Source organism: Microcaecilia unicolor, chromosome 4, assembly GCF_901765095.1.
Source record: "Microcaecilia unicolor chromosome 4, aMicUni1.1, whole genome shotgun sequence".
In the NCBI taxonomy this organism is placed as follows: domain Eukaryota; kingdom Metazoa; phylum Chordata; class Amphibia; order Gymnophiona; family Siphonopidae; genus Microcaecilia; species Microcaecilia unicolor.
Window position 1 is genome coordinate 243,419,164 of NC_044034.1, and position 21,741 is coordinate 243,440,904.

The following is a 21,741-nucleotide window of genomic DNA, read 5'->3' on the forward strand; positions in this document are numbered from 1 at the left end:
AGTAGTAAATTTAAAACAAACCAGAGAAAATATTTCTTCACTAAATGTGTCATTAAATGCTGGAATTTGTTCCCAGAGAATGTGGTGCAAGCAGTTAGCTTAGCAGGGTTTAAAAAAGATTTGGATAATTTCCTAAAAGAAAAGTCCATAAGCCACTATTAAGATGGACTTGGGAAAATTCATTGTTTATTTCTAGGATAAGCAGCATAAAATCTATTTTACTGTTCTGGGATCTTGTCAGGTACTTGAGACCTGGATTGGCCACCGTTAGAAACAGGATACTGGGCTTGATGGACCTTTGGTCTGTCCCAGTATAGCAACACCTATATTCTTATGAGGATAAATAGGGAAACATAATCCCTCTAATTCAGTTATTTACGCAATAGTATACATGGGGGTAAATTAAAAGTAGAGCACCAAAATTTAGGATGATGTGAGCTAGACATGAATTCTATAATGGCAGTTCTAGCATAAGGTCACAGTTCAAAGGCTGGTGTAAATGCTTGCACCTGTTGACAGGCGCATGACTCGTATTCTATAATCTACATGCCAAACGCCTAGACGTACCCCTGATCCACCCATGCCCCTTCTACATCCACATCCCCTAGAAGTTATGTGCGATTGAATCAGCATTCGCATCTTCTAGAATGGCAACTAAGGGCAGTTGTGTGTGCCCATGGCAATTTGTGTGGAGTGGCGGAGTAGTGCAGTGCCTCGAGAACCTGGAGAAACCGGCTTCAATTCCCACTGCAGCTTGTGACTCTGGGAAGGTCACTTAAACCTCCTTAAGCAAAATAAGTATCAGTACATAATATATAAACCACTTTGATTATAACCACAGAAAGGTGGTATATCAAATCCTGTTGTAAACACAAAAGAAACAAGTCTTTGCAGATATACAACCAAAAAACAAAACAGCAAAGATGACTAAACGTAAACAGAAGACGCTCCAGATAAAAATCCAAAGTTTATTGATCGGTAAGACTCGACACAGCTGTGTTTCGGCCTACAGGTCCTCCATCAGGAGTCTTTTGCGATCAGAGAAATCAATTCTTGTATTCGTCAAACAGTTGTGGATCTTGTTGTGGAGCTGCAACGTCTCTTACGTCTGAATAAAATAGTGCTCTGGAAAACTTTCTAATCTCAAGTATGGACCCAGATCAAAAATTGAAAACTCCTGATGCAGGCCCTGTAGGCCAAAACACAGCTGTGTCGAGTCTTACTCACCAATCAATAAAGTTTGGATTTTTATCTGGAGCGTCATCTGTTTACTTTTAGTCATCTTCGCTGTTTTGTTTTTTGATTATATCAAATCCTGCAACAGCAATTTAAGCTAATAATTTGCTCTCTGAATCCGTGTGGAAATATTTTTTCACTCAACAACTAGTTAAGCTTTGGAAGTCATTGCTGGAGAATATGATAACAGCGGTTAGTGTATTTATCTGGGTTTAAAAAAAGGTTTGGACAAGTTCCTGGAGGAAAAGTCCATATTCTGCTATTGAGATAGACATAGATACAGAATGGGCTTTTATCATTAGTGCACACTAATGCCTATGTTTACTAAGATGCACTATAGGTACTTTAGCATGGTTAATGCTCATTAAACGCTAAAGCACCCATAGAAACATATAGACGCGTTAGCGTTTAACACACCTTAACTTTAAAGGTGCGTCAAAAATGCTAACACACTTTAGTAAAGTACCCCTAATTCCTTTAATGGGTGTTAAGGCCATAACACTGCTTGATGAATTTCCTCCCTTAATTGCCTTTTTGAATTTGTGCTTAGCACTCATTCAAACTTTAGGCACCTAACTTTAAGTAACCTTTCTTGAATTGACCCTAATACCAATTGAGAAAAGTTTCACAATAAAAAGAGTATAAAAATGGAGTTAATATTTTCTGAAATATACCTACAATTTAATTTCATAATACAAAAACACCAGTTTGCACATATTTTGTTGTTGTTGTTGTTGTTTTTTGTTCAGCACTTGATATACCACAAGTGATCCCTGTGGTGACTATGCAGTTTACAATTATTACAGGTACTTTGCACTGTTCCTAATGGGCTCACAATCTGTTATAGATAGTACCCTCCAAAACACCTAATCAGCTTGAAATAAATAACCAGATTTACAATTTATAAGCCCGTAGACACAAAAGCCCCACTCTCACTGGCCACTAAACTTAAAGAAGCCTTTCACTTCACCAGTTCATAAATTCATCAAAATTGAAATTTTCCCTGGAGGTGTATGCTGCTAAAATTCAACTTATATACCCACAATGGAGAAAATAATAATTGTGTTTATTTTCTTCATGATTTCAGGGCTATCTTCCTTATTGTCTTCCAGTTCCCTTCAGATTCTATCAAGGAATTGTGCTCAAAGCTAGAGTTCTCTTGGGGTGTCTCTGAACGACAGCAAGAAATAACTTTATATTTAAAAGCTATTTGTTCATACTGGTTGTGTACAATGTTACATTTTGGAGCTATAAAATTCTCAGACAGCATTTCAACTTCTCTCAAAAGGTACCACAATCTTTAAAACCCACAGATAACCTACATGCCATATGAATTTTAGGGGTTTGGATTTACCTCATGACTTCTCTATAGTAACTCATGTAGTAAATTCCAATACAGTAGGTATTTTCCTGCCCATAGAGGCTTAGCATCCAACCCCTCTGTTTACTAAGCTGCGTTGGCATTAGCGCACCGGCAGCCGCTAGCCGGCTTAGTAAACAGGCGTGTTAGTTTGTAGCTGAGGCAATAAAATAGGCTCTCACATAGTATTACAGGGATGCCTAAATGGAGACACCATGTTTTAGAATTGCCCCCTTACCCCCAGCTTCTATTTAGTGCACTTACATTTAGGTGTTGAAATTGGTGCAGATTCTATAACACCGCTGTGAAGAAACAGTGTGTTTTAAGCCTGTAAAATGTATTGGATATTTTCCTGTCTCAAGTATGTCTGAAGTGTATTTCTCCTGTTTGGCCATTTTATGCTTAAAGCTGTTACAGAGGACTGATTTCTCTTTCTTTTACTTGGCATACAGATCACAGGAAGTGCCTGTAGTGATGTAACCAGTTTTTATTTGAAACTTGACTATTCTGGGCTCTGATTGGCCTGCAGTTTGAAATTACCCAGCAGATGATGGCTGTTGCTTCAGTTTCAGCCCGGGAGAAGAGAAAGAGAGATCTCTTTGCTGAAGCTGTGTGAAAAGATATATGCCCTGATCTCCTCAGGTACTTTCTAGGAGGTATGCAACTGTTTACTTAGTTTTCTAATTGATCCATTTTTCAGTTACTTGTTACTCTTTGCTATTTGCACATTTTTGTTTGTCCACTGTTCCAAGTTCTGAGAATAAACACATTTGTTTGTTCATTCTGCCTGTCTGGACAGATAAAGAATCCTAGTGGTTTGTGTGTTGGGTCTGTGAGTGCTTTCTTGGAATTGAGGGACCACTGGGTAGAAATCACTGGGGATAACTGGATAGCGGGAGGCTCGCCCAGAGGTGGTTGTGCCCAGTCGGTGGGAGGAGGATGCAAGTGTAGAACACAAGCAGCAGGTGCAGGCAGACCTGAGCTGTGCTGGGGATAGACCCTCTAAGTGGCCACAGGATAACCCCAGGTGGGTGGCTAGGTGATTTGTGACAACCGCGTGTAACTTAATTACCTTAACAAGCCAATGAGCACTGATAACAGCACTTAACAATCAATAATGAGCACTAATAGGCAATGGTTACAATTTAGGTGCACAACTCGGTAAGAATGTGCGTCAAACTTCTAATGCGTAGAGGCAAAAAGGATATGGTTATGGGCAGGGAAATAGGCGTTTCATGGGCATTCCAAAATTTAGACATCTAGTTATAAAATATTGTCCAGTGCACCTAAATCTACACGCTGAGATTTATACCAGGTTTCGTTGGCGTAAATAGATGCACGCAGATATCGGTGCTGAAATATCAACTATACATATACTATAACTGACACCAAAATCTAGGTGTCAATTATAGAATACACTTAGCACTGATTTCAGTGCCGATTCTTTAGGCACCATATATAGAATCTCCTTAATGTATAGTCAGCGATGAGGGATATACAAATTATGCAGTCACTGCACCAATGCTGTACATTTAGGGGCCCTTTTTTCTAAGCCATGGTAGACCCTAGTGCATGCCTACTGCGCACCAAAAAGCACTACCATGGGACGTGCTAAGGCATCCCACAGTACTGTGACAAGCAACGCGAACTACTTCCATGCTAAAAATAGTTTTTATTTTTTGAAATAGAAGGCGTGGCTATGGGGGAGAGTAGGCATGCCCTGTGCTAATTTAGTAGCACAGTTACACTGCTGTACGATGACCAATTAGCGTGGTAAGGGCTCCTGTAATAATGGCTATTATAGGGACATATACAAATGTGGCCTTCTTTCCACCACAATGAAAGAAGGCAGTAAACCCACACACTAACGAACAGCGCTGGCCATTCTACAGCACAGATTAGTAAAAGCTTAGTTTAGTTTAATTCAGAAGATCTTAACTAAATGTAGCCAGATAATTTTTCCGCACATCCTCGTTGCACTTTCTCTGTGCCCTCTACCATATGAATAGCATTGGGCAATTCAGATGGCTTTTTAGCTAGATACTTTCCATATAAGGGCTTAGAATCCAATGATAAGCAAGTTATATGTTCTCTGACCACTGATGACCCTGTAGCTTATTTTGAATATCTGCTCGAAGGTCTGTTACCCTTACAATATCTTTTTATTTTGACGACAGATGTCATCCTTTAAAAGTGCTTCACTAAATCTTGTCTCCAACTTAAGCATCTTAGCATTTTCAATAGTTATATATAGGCACTGTGACCCCATATTAGCTCATCCTTTCACTTTCCATACAAACACTTCCTGTACCCAAACTGCACACATGCAAGCACAATCCTGCACTCATACCATCCATCAGTCATGCTTATGCACAATAAACCTTCAAGAATTGACACTACACTAACACACAAACTATTTTACAATACTGATGAAAATATAAACTTTAAAAAGATTTTATTGTTGCCCTGTCTAGGGGTGTTGGACCTGGCAGGTGTATGTCTCATAGAAAGGCTGAGGGCCTCCTTCCTGTCTTCTGTTGGTACAGATCCTTCGTTCAACTTGTCCCCCCTTGGCGCGCGTCAAAAACACACATCGACGCCAGCACAGGCCCTCTTTTGTCGTAGCTTGGTAAAAGGGGACTGTGTAACCAAATGAAAAGAATATTGTATCTCTCAACAGTCTGCAGCCAGCCTCAACACTGGAAATCATCAAACAGGAAGAGGCAAATAATTTAATACCTGATAATTAACAAAGCAAAGCTCATTACCAAAGTCAGTTATTCCAGATGGTACATACATTGTTCTGCATTATTCTAATTTTGTTTCATTGTTTCAATTAAAAATGACCAATTAAAACTCATCAGGAGCCAAGCCATATATCCTCTACAGAATGTTCACTTCTTTTACATAACTGATCAATAAAACAAGCTGTGTGAAGACTGCTGGATATGGTAGAAGTATATAAAATACTGAGTGAGTGGAATGGGAAGACGTGAATCACTTGTTTACTCTTTCCAAAAATACTAGGACTAGAGGGCACGCAATGAAGCTACAAAGTAGTAAATTAAAAACGAATCAGAGAAAATATTTCTTCACTCAACATGTAATTAAACTTTGGAATTTGATGACAGAGAATGTGGTAAAAACAGTTAGCTTAGCAGGGTTTAAAAATGGTTTGGATAGCTTCCTAAAAGAAAAGTCCATAAGCCATTATTAAAGTGGACTATGTATTTATTTAAGGGTCCATTTACTAAGCTGTGACAAAAAGTGGCCTTAGTGTACCCTTTTGCGAGTCTTTCCCACGCACTGAGGCTATTTTTACCATAGCCGTAAAATGGTCAATTTTCAATTTTTTTGTATTAATGGTCATGGACTAGATTCTGTAAATGACACCCAAATAGTAGCTTAATACACATTTCCCCTGAGAATCTATATATGGCGACTGAAAATTCCACACAGAAAAAATATACGCCTAGGCGTATTCTGTAAAGTATGCCTAAATTTTACAGAACAGGCTTAAATTTCCGCATAGTATATAGAATAACACTGAGCACCTCTCCATGTGATTAAATATAGTCGCAGCCATTTATGTCATGTTTCACTTGGCGTAAATCCCGACGCCTAAATTAGGCACAGAGCAGGTGTATTCTATAACGCGCATACATTTTAGAAATGCTCGTGGCCACAGCCCCTTTTCAACTATGCAACTTTGAATTTAGGCACATCACCTTATAGAATACGCTTAGCAAGTTGTGGGCATAAATCTTAATGCCAATTAGTAGCTGTGTTTACAGTTTGAATAAATTCCTGGAGGTAAAGTCTATAAACTGTTATTAAAGTAGACCTGGGGAAAGTCACTGCTTATCCCTGGAGATAAATAGCATAGAATCTTGGTACTTTTTAGGTTTCTGACGGATACGTTTGACCTAGGTTGGCCACTGTTAGGAACAGGATACTGAGTTGGATAGACTTTTGTTTTGACCCAGTTGGACCACTCTTATATGTTCTAAGCTAGGTGTGCTAAATTCCTATTATAATACACAATAATACACAAACAGCAGTCCAGCAGCAGGTTAGGATCTGTACATTATTTTTCAGTTGCATGCCACAAGTATGACTATGTGATTGCTGAAGAGAGATCATATGTATGCACCCAGTGCAAGCAGCTTCTAGTTCGCAAAGAATGAATATAATCTCTAGATGCAAGAGTGAGATGCCTGAAGAGGCTAAGGCAGACAGAAAGGTGTATAAAGTAAACCTCCACGGGTATAATAGAGTGGTTCCACTTCCATTCTGACAATCCCAGTGCTGCTTTGGATAAGCAAGGCTCCTGAAAGAAGAGCATTAATTTGGAATGGCAAGAAGTGATCCTGTAGCTGGAATCTTCCTCCCAAGTGAGGCAATATCTTCACACCAAGAATGAGTCTTCAGGGTTGTGTGCCCAGAAGGACAGGGATACAGCTTCTATTGTTACAGAGGTTCAGACTTTTGGAATGTAGATAGCTGTGTGACTGGTGGCCAAAACGGTTGCCTGTCTGGGGCAAAGGTACTACATATAGTTCATAGTTTATTAAAACTTGCTATACTGCTCAAACTGACATTGTAGAATACTAATGGAGGAAGGTACCAGTAGGAGGTTCTGAAAGCACACTGATGCTTTCCTGGTCTGGAGCATCTATCTTCCTGCTTTTCCAACAGCTCTATCTAGTTATGGTAGATTCTAGTGATAAACCCTATTACATTAAGTCTGTCTCAGAGAAATAAAATTGTTCGGGTGATATTTTAATACAAATGCTGATCATATTGGTGTCTACATTTATTATACTGAAACCTGCTATCAAGGTACTCTTTTATTAAATCCCAAGAGCACTGCAAAGATACTCAGAATGGCAGTGAAAGCAGCAAAATATGTATAACTAGTTAATGTATCTTTTATTATTGTCACTCCAGAAAAAAAATGAGAACAGATGTAACTGAATGTAAAGTGATGAAGGTACTTTTGGCATAATTTAGTGCAATTACCGATAATGGTGACATCAGCCAAATGTACACAAGGTAGTCAAAATTATGATTAGAACTAGGTCTTTTAACATAGTATAAAATATGGTACAGTCAGGGCAGGATTAGCCCCTTGGTAAGCCCTAGGCAAACAAGGGCATTAACTCCTCATCATAATATAAAAGCATTTTAAAACTCCCACAAATGGGGTCATGCATGGCTCCGAAGAGGAAAACTAGCAGAAGAGGAAGCAGCAGGTTAAAAATGCTGCTCACAGACTCCTCCTCTCAACTGAAGAACAATGCGGGGGAAGTGCGAAGAATAGACAGATCTTGACAGGCAGTAGTGAACCGGGCCTCCCCCTACCTTACTTTCTGCTAGCAGTTGAGTTATCAGAGCAAAAATATGCCTTGGGGCACATTGAATTACTGCATCTGAGAAGGCCTCTCCTAAAAGTATGGGCCCCATACCTAGTTTCCTTATGCCTGCTCTAGGTACCTGTAACAGCTCTCACATGGAGGCACATGCTCTCCCCCCCCCCCCAACCCCCCACACCATATTCCTTAACTTCTGCCTCATAGAATGTCCCTATGCTTTAAATTATATAGTGCTCAGAAGGTGACAGTATTGCTGTGGCTTGGAAGTTGGAATCATTAAGACTATGGTTATTTAAAAAAAGATTGGGAAAGCATAAGGTTATGCATCACCAACTTTGAGAGATGGTCAAATTATGAAAAGCAAAAAAGAACAACCTACCTCCTCTACCTTGCAGACAGCAACAGAATGGCACTAAGCAGGGTAGGAGGGTCCAGGAAGGACATAGAAATAGAGGAAAATGAAGGCAGATAAAGACCATATGGCCTATCCAGTCTTCCCATCCATGCTATCTACTATCCCTTCCTCTCCCTTAGATATCCTGTCAATGGTTCCCAAACCTGGTCTTGGAGGCACCCCAGCCAGTCAGGTTTTAAGGATATCCACAATGAATATTCACAAGAGAGATTTGCATGCAGTGCAGGTAGTGCATATAAATCTCTCTCATGAATAGTCATTGTGGATATCCTAAAAACCTGAATAGCTGGGATGCCTCCTGGCCCAGGTTTGGGAACCACTGTCCTATGTAGTTGCACCAAGCTCTCTTGAATTCAGATACAGTCTTCATCTCCACCACCTCCACCAGGAGCTCATTCTTTCAATTCACCTCTCTTTCCTTAGGTTACTCCTGAATTTGTCTTCTTTCACCTTCATCCTACGCCCCCACATTCCAGAGCTTCCTTTTAATTGAAAGAGACTCACCACCTGTACATTTATGTCATGAAGCTATTTAAACATCTCTATTGCCTTTCTTCCAAAATAAAACAAAAGGAGGAGGTCCCAGCCTCATGGGTGTGCAACAGTAACAAAAGAAGTAGTGAGGCATCAAAAAGGCAGAATTTGATGAATGCACAAGAAGCTTTTAATTCATTCATAACATCCAAATCAGAGAAGATCTGTGTAGAGGTGACTTGACACAGCCATGTTTCGGCATATGTGCCTGCTAAGGAGTCCTTCTTTGCAACCAGCTAAGCTACTGTAAGTAAGGTCTATGCAGACAAAACACAAACATCAGCCGGGAAAGCTAACCACCATACCTCGATTCAGGAAATCTAGACTGCCCCAACTTGACATTTCGTCCTTTAGATTGTAAGCTCCTTTGAGCAGGGACTGTCCTTCTTTGTTAAACTGTACAGCGCTGCGTAACCCTAGTAGTGCTCTAGAAATGTTAAGTAGTAGTAGTAGTAGTAGTAGTAGTAGTAGTAGTAGTAGTAGTAGTAGTAGTAGTAGTGTGTGCATACAGCAGTCAGATAGCATCTGGTATGTGTGTGGTATAGGGGTTTGGGCTGTAGACCCTCAATACAGGGGACATGGGTTTGATTCCCACTGTGGGTCTTTCTAGTTTCTGTTTGGAGTGGCCTAGTGGTTAGTGCACTAGACTTTGATTCTGGCATCCTGGGCTCAATTCCTGCTGCAACTCCTTGTGACCTTGAGCAAGTCACTTCACAGATTGTGAGCCCTCAATGGGTAGAGAAAGTACCCGCATATAATGTGTGATTGTTCTACACCTTCAATTTGATGGTCCAGGTTTTAAAAATGATTTAGACAAGTTCCTGGAGGAAAAATGTCCATAATCTGCTATTGAGACAGACATGGGAAAGCCACTGCTTGCCCTAGGATTGGTAGCACAGAATGTTGCTACTATTTGGATTTCTGCAAGGTACATGTGACCTGGATTGGCCTCTGTTGGAAACAGGATACTGGGTTAGATGGACCATTGGTCTGATCCAGTATGGATGTTCTTATGTCTCTCTAAGAGCTAAAAATATATATATTGAGATGTCTACCCTATATGCTTTATGATGAAGACCACTGACCACTTTAGTAGCCTCTCTCTAGACCAACTCCATCCTAGTTATATCTTTTTGAAGGTGCGGTCTCCAGAACTGTACACAGTACTCTAAACGAGGTCTCACCAGAGGCTTATACACAGGCATTATCACAGAGATCACCTTCAGGGTTTATAGTACTGGCGGCCATATTTATGACTCAAACATCACTTCTGTGCTAAATTATGGAATTTCCACCCCCTCCCAGTTTCACCACTTTGGTTTTGAAAGCAGTTTATCTAGTTTCCTTCAATAGACCTTCATGGATTGATATTCAGCACTAGTTACCCGAGTAGTAAAAGCTCCTACCCAATTAACTACTGCTCACCAGGCTAGGTGATATTCAGCTGCACCAAACCAGGTTGTGCCACAGAATTATCTGGGCAATGCTGGGGGTGGTCCGGGAGTGAAATTAGGGAGGAGTCTGAAGTTGCTCTAGAACAGTATTAGGGCTAGATTTGATAGGAGCTTGAGCTACATTATAATGGTGGCTCTAGACATCTCAGTGGCTTTTGATACTTTGCATCATGGATTGCTGCTGGGACGCCTAGAGGTTGGTGGGGGGGGGGGGGTAGGGTTCTGTCATGGTTTGGCTCTTTTTTGAGTAGTAGTTTTTTTTTTAGTACAAACTATTCAAACTATGGGGTTCTTTTACTTAAGAACACTGGCGTTTTTAGCGCGCCTTAAAAATAGGTGCGTGCTAAATGCTAAAGATGCCCATAGGAATACATTAGCATCTTTAGCATTTAGCGCACACCTATTTCTAACACGTGCAAAAAAAGCCAGCGCGCCTAAATAAAAGTCCCCCTATATCTAGTTGGATAGAAATTTATTCAGGAGTGCCCCAGGGTTCAGCTCTTTCACCCTGTTTTGTTTAACATCTATATATTATCTTTATGTAAGCTTCTACTACTAATCATTTCTATAGTGCTACTAGATGTATGCAGTGCTGTACACATTATATGCAGGTACTTTCTAGACAGCAATGGAGAGTTAAGTGACTTGGAATGGAGGGTTAAATGACTTGCCCAAGGTCACACGGAGCTGCAGTGGGAATCAAACCCAGGTTGCCAGGATTAAAGCCCACTACACTAACCATTAGGCGGCTACTCCACTCCTAAAAGGTTTGGAAGTATCTTACCAGATTTATGTCTACGACGTCCAGTTCTTTTTTCCTATTGCGAAATCTGTTACAGAGGCATTTGATTGCCTGCATCTTTTTTTTTGTCAACAGTGAAGAGCTGGATGTCGGCCAATAGACTAATATGACTAAGACTCAATTAATATGGCTAAGACTAAAATTATGATTCTGTCAAATAGATCTGATTTATCTTTTCCTGTACAAACTGATTTAGAAGGGTCAATGATTGATTTTAAATGGAAATGAAATATCTTGGGGTACTCCTTGACTCTTGTTTGTCTTTTTCAGGCCATATGCGAAGCCTGGTGATTCAAATTTTCTTTAAATACAGCTTTTGAGTAGATTAAGGGCCTATCTGTCAGAGGATAACTTCAGGTCTGTTATTTTTGCTCATATCACTCCACTATTCGATTACTCTAATGCTTTGCTTATGGGAGCTTCGGGAAACCTGTTGCATCCTCTTCAGATGGTGCAAAATACTTTAGCAAGGATAGTGACCAGAACAGCTAGATTTGACCATATCACCCCAGTTCTGATGAAAACTCCATTGGCTGCTGGTTAAAATGGCGCTCACAATTTAAGATTCTGACACTAATTTATAAGTGGGAAAAATTAAACTAAATAACTATTCATACATCTAATCGTTAATATAATTATTTAAATTTAGATTGTGCTCAGTCCATATCCATTACACCCAAAGCGTTCCCAGGGAAAGCATGTGGTAGTGTTTAGATGGAACCATCATAGCACAGCCTGTGTTCCACCTCCTCAAAATGTATGCGCACACACCTACTGTTACTTATAATGCAACTTGCAGTTAATGATGTTTCAAATTTTTTTAAAAAACAGATCTTATTAAGTCAACTATGCATTCAAACCATAAAGCAGTTAGTTCTTATTATACCCCACAACAAATAACTGCAGTTATAATATGAAACCTAATTATAAGTAACACTCACTTGTAAATCTCATACAGCTTGTGGTTACCACTAAATTCTACACATACCACAAATACATACTCAAAAAAAACCTGATTAAGTAAAAAAGAAAAATAACTTCCCTTAGGAACCCAGTGTGCTCGTGCAGGTGATTTAAAATTTCATCAAAAGTTCATTCGTGCTCTTCAACACCATCTCTCTTTTCCCTTTAACTCAAGCTGAGTTTCGAATGTCTTCCTCAGAAGGGGAACTACAAACATAAATTCACATTAATGATCTAAACATTATTTTCACCCTATACTAGAATATAATTAAATATTTTTACAGCTTCAGTTTCAAAACTTAAATTCAATTACTCACATAAATACAATTCATTGTTACCAACAATGTCAGGTACTATCCCTGAGCAGGTAGTGTCTGGAACCCTCTTTGCTCTCCAAACCAAACAGCTGCCCGACACCTTACTCTGTTTAAATACCCAAGGGGAACCTCCCCATTGGTTCCCATGCAGCCAATAAGATTGAGAGAGGGAAAGGGACTCATAATAGCTGGATACACCCAAGATTATTTAAAGGGGCCATTACTCTCAGGGAATTCTGGCCCCACATTTCATAACCATTCAACCTCTCTATTTAAACCCAGAGGGTAAACAGTATCCCACATATAAATAAACCGTTGTTCCTTCCTAGTCAAAATATCACTCAAATTTCCACCCCTCTGTAATTTAATTTGAAGGATCACTGTATATTTCAAATCTACAATCTGATGATGAAACTCACTCCAATGCTCACTCAGAGGAGCTTCCCTTTTACAGGTACGAATGTTACTAATATGTTCCCCAATGCGTATTTTAATCTTCCTCTTCATGTGCCCTATATAATAAAGCCCACATGGACACCATATACAGTACACAACTCCAGCTGAATTGCAATCAGTCCTGCTATGCATGTAAAAATTCCGGTGATTATTATTGGGTACGCTAATTTTGTTACCCTCATAAACATGCTGACAGTATATACAGGATCCACATTTAAAATGTCCCGGTTGATTATGCCATTCCGGACACCGACCAGATAACATCTCTCCCAAATTGCGCCCTCTCTTATACGCAAAACAAGGGCGATCTACCAAGGGTGCATGTACTTGAAGAACATGCCAGTGTTTACGTATTAATTGTCGGATCAAGCTGGACATATTTGAAAAAGGAAGTACACAAACCAGAGGATAAGGGTTGTCTTGATCCTTAGATTGTAATAGCCATTGACGTTCCGCGTAACTTTGTCATATGCCCCCTCATTCCAGAGCTCTCCTTCATTTGAAAAAGTCTCTTTTTCTGTACATACATACATGCCCTTGAGATATTTAAACGTCTCTCTCATGTCTCCTCTCTCCCTCCTCTCTTCCAACGTATGCATGTTGAGGTTCATAAACTTGCCCCTATAATTTTTGCATTCAAGACCACTTACTAATTTTGTAGCCGCCCTCTGCACCGACTCCATCCTGTTTATATCTTTCCGTAGGTGCGGTCTCCAGAACTGCACGCAGTACTCCAAATGGGGCCTCACTAGAGACTTATACAACTGCACTATCACCTCCTTTTTCCTGCTAGTCATGCCTCTCTTTATGCACCCTAGCATCCTTCTGGCTTTGACTGTCGCTTTTTCTACCTGTTTGGAAGCTTTAAGGTCATCACACACAATCACCCCCAAGTCCCGCTCTTCCTTCGTACACTGAAGCACTTCACTCCCTATATTGTACCGTTCCCTCGGATTCTTGTGACCCAAGTTTATGACCCTGCATTTTTTTTTCGTATTAAACCTTAGTCGCCAAATATCGGTCCATTCCTCCAGCTTTGCTAGGTCCTTCCTCATGTCATTCACACCCTCCAGGGTCTCCACCCTGTTGCAGAGTTTAGCATCATCCGCAAAGAGACAGACCTTACCAGACAGCCCTTCCACAATATCGCTCACAAAGACGTTAAAAAGAGCCGGCCCTAGGACCGATCCCTGTGGTACTCCACTGACGACATCCTTTTCTTCAGAGCAAGCTCCATTTACTACTACCCTCTGTCTCCTACCATTCAACCAATTTTCAACCCAATCAGTTACTCTAGGTCCCATACCGAGGGCACTCAATTTATTTATCAGTCGCCTATGCGGAACCGTGTCAAAGGCTTTACTGAAATCCAAGTAAACCACATCAAGTGCCCCTCCCACATTCAACTGTTTGGTCATCCAGTCAAAGAAGACAGTCAGATTCATCTGACATGACCTGCCACTAGTGAAGCCATGCTGCCTCGGGTCCCGCATTCCATTTAGTTCAAGAAATCTCACAATCCTCCTCTTTAGAAGCGTTTCCATTAGCTTACTCACCACCGAGGTCAGACTGACAGGTCTGTAATTCCCAACCTCCTCCTTACTTCCACTCTTGTGCAAAGGAACCACATTCGCCCTTCTCCAGTCCGCCGGTACCACTCCAGTTTCTAAGGAAGCATTGAAGAGGTCTGTCAGCGGAGGCGACAGAACATTTCCGAGTTCCTTAAGCACCCTCAGGTGTATCCCATCTGGCCCCATCGCTCTGTCTACTTTTAGTTTGGCAAGCTCCTCATGAACACAGTCTTCTGTAAATGGGTCTTGGTCTACCATACATCCATCCCCTTTAGCCTTTGTTTTCTACAGCCCTACCCCCGGTCTTTCATTCGTGAACACAGAGCTAAAATAATTGTTAAGCAGTTCAGCTTTATCCTTATCATCTTCTATATATTTCTCTCCCTTAGCTTTGAGCCTCATAATGCTATTATGGCACTTCCTCTTGTCACTTACATATCTGAAAAAGGTTTTATCTCCTAATTTTACCTTATTAGCTATCTTTTCCTCCATTTGCCGCTTCGCATTCCTGATAGCTTTTCCAGCTTCTCTTCACTTATTCCGGTATTCTCTCCTGTCTTCATCTTTCTGAGTGGTCTTATAACGTGTGAAGGCCAACCTCCTTACCCTTATCTTTTCAGCTACTACATTCGAGTACCAGAGAGGCTTTTTTTCCTCTTACTTTTATGTAATTTTCTAACATTTATTTATTGCATTTGTATCCCACATTTTCCCACCTTTTTGCGGGTTCAGTGTGGCTTACAATATGAGTTAAATGATGGAAATACAATTTGTTACAGATTGGTTATGGATTACATTGTGCAGAGTTATGCGACACAATCGAGGTGTCGTTAAGGAATGGTTAGTTGCCTTTAATATAGCTCCTTTCAGTCTTGTCCATTGCTGTTCTACATCCTTCAGCTGTTCCCATCCCGCTAACTATTCCTTGAGAAATTCCCCCATCTCGGCAAAGTTAGTTCCTTTGAAATCCAGGACCTTCAATCTCGAATGAGTCCTCTCTTCTGTTTTAATATTGAACCATACCATACGATGATCACTAGATGCCAAATGGTCTGCCACCTTGACGTCAGAAACGTACTCTCCATTCGTAAGCACCAGGTCCAGAATAGCTCCATCCCGCATCGGTTCCGTTACCCACTACTGGAACAATTCTTTCTGTAGGGAATCTAAGATCTCTTTGCTTCTAGACAACCTCAGCTGGGGCACCCCAATCAGCATCCGGCATATTGAAGTCACCTATCAGTAGTACTTCCCCTTTCCTAGCTATCTTGCGGATATCTTCAATTAAGTCCCTGTCCATTTCCTCCGACTGTGAGGGTGGTCTGTATATCACTCCGATATAGATACATTTTCCTTTCCCTCTTTCCGGTTTAACCCACAGCGCTTCTTCCATACCCCACATGTCCTGCAGTTCTGTCACTTGGATATCATTCTTAGCATATAATGCCACACCTCCACCCTTATTTCCTACTCTGTCCTTCCTGAATAGATTATAGCCAGGTATAGCAACATCCCAGTCATTGTTCTCTGTGAACCACATCTCCGTGACCGCCACTAAATCCAAGTCTGCTTCCATCATTGTAGCCTCAAGATCTAGAAGTTTGTTTCCCATACTACGGGCATTGGTATACAAGGCTCTCCAGATTTTACTCTTTATATTTTCTTCTATAGAGGCATTAGATGTCCTACCTTCCTTGGGGTTAATTATGGCTTTGTGGCCTTTTATACCCATCCTCATCAATTTTAGTTTAAAGCCCTCTTTAGTACTTTAGCCAGCCTGTTGCTGAAGACACTCCTTCCCTTCCTTGACAGATGGACACCATCATCGCTCAGTACCTCTTGGAAAATCATCCCATGGTCTACGAAACCAAAGCACTCTCGTCAGCACCAACCACGCAGCCACGCATTTATCTCCAAGATGCGAGCTTCTCTCATTTGACCTTTACCTTCGACAGGGAGGATCGATGAGAACACTGCCTACGCACCTAGATGCTTCACCCTCTGACCCAAAGCCACGAAGTCTCGTATGTATCTACTGTGAAATATATACGATTGGAAGATCAGATATTGAGAATGTTTTATGTGGAAAGAGCGAGGCTATGGAATTGGCTCCCAGATCAAATTTGCCTATTGAAGAACTATGGTCAATTTAGAAAATATGTGAAGCAATTCCTTTTTAGGGAGGCCTTTGGTATTGATCTGGAGGCTTAGGGATGTTTGCTATATGTGATTTCTGTTTGTTTTGCTGGAAGAGCAAGGGTTATTATTGATTTGTGTTTATTATGTGTAGAAATTGTAAACCGCCTAGAAAGTTTGATAGCACGGTATAGAAACTGTGTAAGTAATACATAAATTAATAAAAGTTATTCAGTGATAAACTTAGGACATAAAAAAGCCTGTCATAAGTTAACCAGGTAGCTACCGCAGTATCACCACTGAATACTAGTAGCACCTGTAACTTCTGGAGGCCATCTTGTGCCCAGATATTAAGTGCTGGTACCAAAATAAGAACTGGCACTGAATATCTGAGTCGGATTTTGCCAGTGGGTCCAAAGTTTAAAGAATCTGTGTGGCAGCATGGCTTGCAGCTGGCTCAAGCACACACTTTGTTTATATACACCAAAACAGCTGTAGTCAGCTCCGTTACTTCACAGACTGAATCCTTTAAGTAGAGTCTCTCTTCTTCTCTCACAATATAGTCCTAGTCAATACTCTTCATAGGGGCTGGCTCCTAGCGAGGCCAAAACACTATGGCAACAAATACAATATCAGGTCCCTTCTGGGCACACCCCAAACTTATACACTTTAGGAACAAGGTTCTCTCCACCTTAGAAGTCTTATGTCCATGTCATTAACTCCTGGAAGCTAACTTGACTGCTGACAGTTTCCCACCCCAGACAAAAAAACTTAGCTCTGGGTAATTCCTTTCCTTGGAACTCCCCTCAAGTACTGGAGCTTCAGTTGACACTCTCTTAGAGACCTCTTGACTCGGGGCCTATTCCTGGAAACCTCTTCACTCGAGGACTCCCTGAACTGTTCAGCTGTAGGGCATTTAACCGTCTCCCTACCTGAGCCCTGCCCCTCTGACTCAGCATGTTAGCGCCACCTGCCGTAAAATGGTTCAATTTCAGCCTCAGTGAGGGAGAGATCCTATGGATATCCAGCCATGTAGCACTCACTCCCTCACAATTTGGAAGTGATGAACAAGAGAAATATTGAGGATTTTTATATTTGTAAAAGATGCTGTACTGGTCTAGTTCACAATTCACTAGGAATTTAAGGGGTTGATATTCAATGTGGTTTAAGTGGGCAGGAGAGGCCCACTTAAACCATGCTCATGGGCCATCTCCAGATATTCAGCGGCATTTATTCACACAGTGTGGTTAAACGTGAAGTGACTCTGTAGCAAAGTCAAGGAGGAGCCTCCAGTTATGCAGGCACAGGCCACATTCACTGCCGATGCCCACATAGCTAAATGGGCAGATAGGACCCCCTTATGTATGTATGATCCTATCTTTATTCACTTAGCTGTGTGAATGCCAGTACCAAATATCAGCCGGCACCCCATAACTTCTAGGTTGGCAGCTGACCCAGAGATTCAATGCCACTGCCCAGACATAGCCTGTTATTGAATATCTGGGTTTAACTGAGTTTAATTCTTCCCATGGCTGTCAACGCCTTAAAAACTGCTGACTACCATGGAGTGAATATCGTCCTGTAAAAATCAAATTTGGTATACTCTTGGAGGTAGTGTTGATGTTCATGATTTGCTATTTATAAATTAATTTCTATATAGTATCCAGCAGGTATTCACACTGTAAAGAAACCCAGTAAAAGATTCCATTGCACTCACACATTATCTTCCATTATTCTGTCTTCTAAATACTCTCCCCCATGCGCTGTTAAGCCTAGATAACAGGCAAGCACAATTTTCAATTCCAGGTGGACTGTGTAAAGTACCTACTTCGCCACATAATTTAGCCCTTTCAAAATAAAAAAGGAAGAAAGCTTGTAAATATAATTTTCTACTACAAAAATAAGATAGGTTTCTACTTTGTACTAATCTATATTTATAGATATACTGAGCAAAGCTGTGGTCAGTAAGAGGCCCTTTTACTAAAATGCAGTACGTTTTTGCACTTACTGTTCAAATTGATACGGGGTAAGTGCAAAGGCTATGAAGAAACTATCGGAAGCATGTCCAGCATTCTGCAGTTTTATAAGTTTCCTACTGTAGATGACTGTCAAGCACAATTAGCGCAGATGTACCTAATGTCACATCTTGAAATACTAAGGCAAATGAAGAAAAAGTGGTCCAATTTTGTAATCAAATTCAAGCCAAAATTGATAAAACATTTTAACAGTATGAGAATTATCCTAAAAGCTGGCGCCTAGTGGTATGTGCCACTTACTCACATTGAAGGCACCATTAACTGACAAGCACCTAAGGGGCCCGTTTAGTAAGATGTGGTAAAAAGGGCCCTGTACTAGCAGTGGGGCCATTTTTGCCACACACTGAGGCCCTTTTTACCGCACTGGGTAAAAAAGTAAAAAAAAAAGGCATGACCACGCGGTAAGATTTCTCTTACCACGTGGCCATACAGGGGGAGAACTTACTGCCACCCACTGAAGTGGTGGTAAAGGCTCCCACGCTAACCTTGCAGTAACTGGGTAGTGTATGGCACTGTCCGATTACCACCGGGTAACCCCCCTGCGGAAATGTTTTTTAATATTTCTGCTAGCGCTGGAAGTGCCCCACTTTGGGGGTGGAACTACAGCTGACATTGCATTAGGCCAGTGGTAGCTCCAGCTTGGCATATGGTAAGCCCGCGGTGGGCTTGCTGCTGCTTAGTAAAAGGGCCCTTAAGTGTACTAGGTGGTATTTTATAACATAGGACCTAATTGCAAGGCGGTGTACACACAAGCAGAGCATGAGCAGGCCATAGACATGTCTCCCAGTTACATGTGTAGTTTATAGAATACTATAACTTACATTTGTCACTTGGCACACCATCTTACACCTGCCATTCACATGGCGTAAGAGGGTGCAGCTATCTTTGGTTCGCCAGTACCAACTTATGCTAGTATTCTACCAAACGTCATAAAAACAATGCCCGACCTAACAAACTTCCGAAAATCACTAAAAACCAACCTGTTCAAAAAGGCATACCACAATGATCCATCCTAAATACCAGACAACGAAATGTATACCAGAACTGGACAAAACCGGACTCTCTATACTTGACTGCTTCATTTATTTTGTCACTAATGAACTTTTAACGCAATACCACTTTGTATTTCTCATTCCGGAAATGGCGATCGCCATTACGGCATAATGTAAGCCACATTGAGCCTGCAAATAGGTGGGAAAATGTGGGATACAAATGCGACAAATAATTAAATAAATTCTATAATGAAATCTTTTTGCCAAAATGCCATTATAGAACTAGTACTAAACACAAAGCATTGAGACACCTAGACTAAGGCACCAATTTATAGATCTGCCCTGAATGTGCTACTGATGGTTGGTGACTGTAATGCCAAACTTGGTAATGGAAAGGGAGGTAATACAGTGAGATCTTGTGATCTAGGTACAAGAAATAAAGCAGGAGATCAGCTTATCAGCTTTTGTGAAGCCAACAATCTATTCATTGCAATTATTTCACAAACATCTTAATTCAGGCAAAGTAAAACTTATATCCGTGGATGTTACCAGATGGAGAACATCGAAACCAGACTGTACATTCTCAGGAGGAATTGATGGGAAAGTACTATTTTGATGATAAAGATAATGCCTGGTGTAGACTGTGGAACAGGAGTGGTCTAGTGGTTAGAGCACCGGTCTTGCAATCCAGAGGTGGCCGGTTCAAATCCCACTGCTGTTCCTTGTGATCTTGGGCAAGTCACTTTGCATCAGGTACAAACTTAGATTGTGAGCCCTCCTGGGACAGAGAAATATCCAGTGTACCTGAATGTAACTCACCTTGAGGTGTGACCAAAATCCAAATAAATAAATGAACTCCTTCTGCCCAATATTCAAAGTGATCTAAATGACCAGGAGAGACTCCAGGCCATTTAAATCACTTGTCAGGAGGTTTGAATATTCAGCAGCATTTAACTAGATTGTGCCACTGAATATCCAGGGTTAGCACCCAAACTGGAGCAGAGTCAGAACTTATGTGGTTGTGCCAAGCATTTGACCACATAAAATTGTCACATAAAAAGCTGTCCTACCTTTATGCAGTTAAGCGCTGAATTGCACGTATGCCTGGATAATACTGGTGCCCACACATAGCCCAGCATTGAATATCTGTGAATAAAGCCAGCGGCAGCCAAAAAAATGCTGACTGCCACCAGCTGAACATCGGCCAGTTTGTGTGCAAAATACAAGTTAAATTGAAGAACAACAAACCCATTCTCTTACCAAAATCCCACCTTGAAAACATACCAACCTCCTTCAAGGAAAATGTCAAAAAATGATTTGCAATGTTACAGTTGCAACAACCTTTGCAAAGTAACTGAAGATAGAAATAAATTTAGTAGTGCAGACTGTTTTTCAAAAAAACCTTGAAATCAAAAAGAAATTCCAACCATAAACTGCCATGTTGAAAGGTAACAATGGGCAACTGTTCACGGACGCATTGTAGATCAAGCAAAGGTGGTAGGAATATATGGAAAACCTGAACAGAAGTTACACTGACATAGACAACACCATAGACAACATTGATTATACACAAGAACCCCCTGTTTTGCAAAAAGTCAGGCAGCCTTAAGGTCACAATCAAAAAGAAAGGCCACATGAGTAGATAGCATTGCAATTGATTTACTGCTAGCTGTGGAAAGCAACTCAATCAAGGTGCTTACCAAACTCTGCCAACAAATATAGAAAACTTCAAAACAGCCAGCAGACTGGAAAATTATCAGTCTACATACTAATTGCCAAGAACAGAAACCTAACAGAATGTGAACACTATTTAATGATCTTAGTTACACAGGCCAACAAAATAATCCGGAAGATATTCAACAAAGAATGGAACCCTACATGGAAAGGGAATTGTCCAGTGTACAAGAAGGATTCAGAAAAGGTTGGAGAACAAAAGACATCATTGACAAAGTCCACTAAATAACTGAAAAAGCCAAAAAAATATCAGAAGAAAGTGCGCATGTGCTTTACTGACTACAGCACGGCCTTTGATTGTGCTGGAGTGAAGAAATGTATAGAAGGCCACAAACAGAACCACGAGGCAGAGTCAAGATT